This window comes from Schistocerca piceifrons, chromosome 1 (assembly GCF_021461385.2).
Source record: "Schistocerca piceifrons isolate TAMUIC-IGC-003096 chromosome 1, iqSchPice1.1, whole genome shotgun sequence".
In the NCBI taxonomy this organism is placed as follows: Eukaryota; Metazoa; Arthropoda; class Insecta; order Orthoptera; family Acrididae; genus Schistocerca; species Schistocerca piceifrons.
The window spans coordinates 708,947,942-708,950,030 of record NC_060138.1 but is presented as its reverse complement, the minus strand read 5'-3'; positions in this window follow the sequence as shown (position 1 = coordinate 708,950,030).

Sequence of the window (2,089 nt, the reverse complement as noted above, 5' to 3'; positions counted from 1 at the left end):
GAGCGGTTCTAGGCGCTTCAGTCTGGAACCGCGCGACCGCTACGGTCGCAGGTTCGAATCCTGCCTCGAGCATGGATGTGTGTGACGTCCTTAGGTTAGTTAGGTTTAAGTAGTTCTAAGTTCTAGGGGACTGATGACCTCAGATGTTAAGTCCTATAGTGCTCAGAGCCATATCTCGTCTACCTTCGTACAGCTACTTTGGAAGAAGTGGAGACTGTCTCTTAGGAAAACGCCAAGAGATTTTTATCTGCTTTTTTAAACAGGTATATTTTGCGTTTGTTTTTGGTGGGTTTGAGTGTTGCGATATTGAGTCCCGCTACAACCTTGTGGTCACTAGTCCAGGTATCCGTCACAATCCTCCCTATTTGCTCGGGGTTATTTGTTGCTAAGAGGTCAAGTATGTTTTCGCAAGCATTTACATTTCGAGTGGGCTCCTGAACTAATTGTTCAAAATAATTTTCGGAGAAAGGATTTCATACGATTTCGGACTATGTTTTATGCCCGCCACCGCTATGTAATTTCGCCATTATATCGAAGACCACCGCCAAGTATAACTGTATGAGTGGGCTACCTATTCGAAATGAGATTCAAGTCTTCTTTAAACTATTGAGCAACTGTATCGTCGACTGTTACCAGTGGCGACTGAATTTTTTTTGCTGCTGTTTTGAAAGAGGCGTCCCTGGGAATTGTTTCGAAAAACGTCTGCCATTTCTTTATTGGCGTACTTTGAATTTATCTTTGTACATCTTCTTGTGTTCCCTATACACTAATAATTCCCTAATCCTTTCCGTTACTCCGAATGCTCTTTGATAATACTCCCTTTTAGTCATTAGATTCTGCTTAAGTGATGTTAGTTCTTGACTCCGCGGTGTAGTTTTATGAGATCTGAAGACACACTGAATACATCCAGCAAATAGCTAGGACGTAGGATGCAAGTCTGAGATGAAAAGATTAGCTCAAGAAGGGAATTCGCGGTGGGTTGCATCAAACCAGTCAGAAGATCGCAGACTTTAAAAAGAAATGACACATTTTGGAATTGTCGTACTCTGTGTTTTGCGTATGGCCTGTTCCAAGTCTTGTATTGCAATGTCAAAATTAAAACCTGACACGGGATCTGGTAACCTAATCTCGTTCCTCAGCCACTCCCAGCCGCACTTTCGTAACTGTAAACCCATTTCGCACGGCCTGCATATCGTTGTAGGGTTTCGTAGGTTTTTAAGATCAAACTGGATCATGTTATGATCGCCAATCTCATACTTTTCTGCTTAGAGACGCGTCGAACTGCACTGTTATTGTTCCATAAAAACACGGGAGAACTGCCGGATATCAGTAACGTTCTGCCACGATATTTCGGCGCAGAGTCTTCTGGCCATCTTCAGGTGAGTGCCACTGTAGTAGTACTGGCGAGTACGCGCTGAGCTCCGCTATTTAAAGCCTTCTGAGGTGACATTGCACATGCGCTGCTCAGCGTGCGCGTTCATAACGGCTCCGTGCGCCTCGCCTCGCGCCCTCCACTGTGAAAGCCTGGCGTATCGGCGTCAGGTCGATTTCCATCTTTATGCAGATAACTACGTCGACTACGAAGTTTCTCTATAACAAGATTCCTACCAGAGTTTAGCTGATAACCGCTATCTCGATTGATGGGAGTCTCGTTGTCAGACAATCTTATTTCCACAGATTCATTGATAATCGAGCTCCAAAAGTTTGATGTATGGACCAAAATTTTTGTGTTGTCGTAATTCATGGAATGGTCTGTGGAAATACAATGTTCGGCGATTGCGGACTTGGTGGGTTGGAGAAGGCGAGTATGCCGTTGGTGTTCCACAATGCGTTCCTGCACAGTTCGTGTAGTTTGCCCTATATATGATTTGCCGCATTCACACGGAATTTTGTAAACACCTGGTTTATGCAGGCCCAGGTCGTCTTTAACGGATCCCAGCAGTGATGAAATTTTGGAAGGAGGACGAAAGATGACTCTCACTTGATACTTTCTCAATATTCTGCCTATCTGTGAAGAAACATTCCCAATAAATGGCAGATAAACAGTCGACCTGAAAGCCTCTTCCTCTTCCTTGTTCCGTCGTTTGTA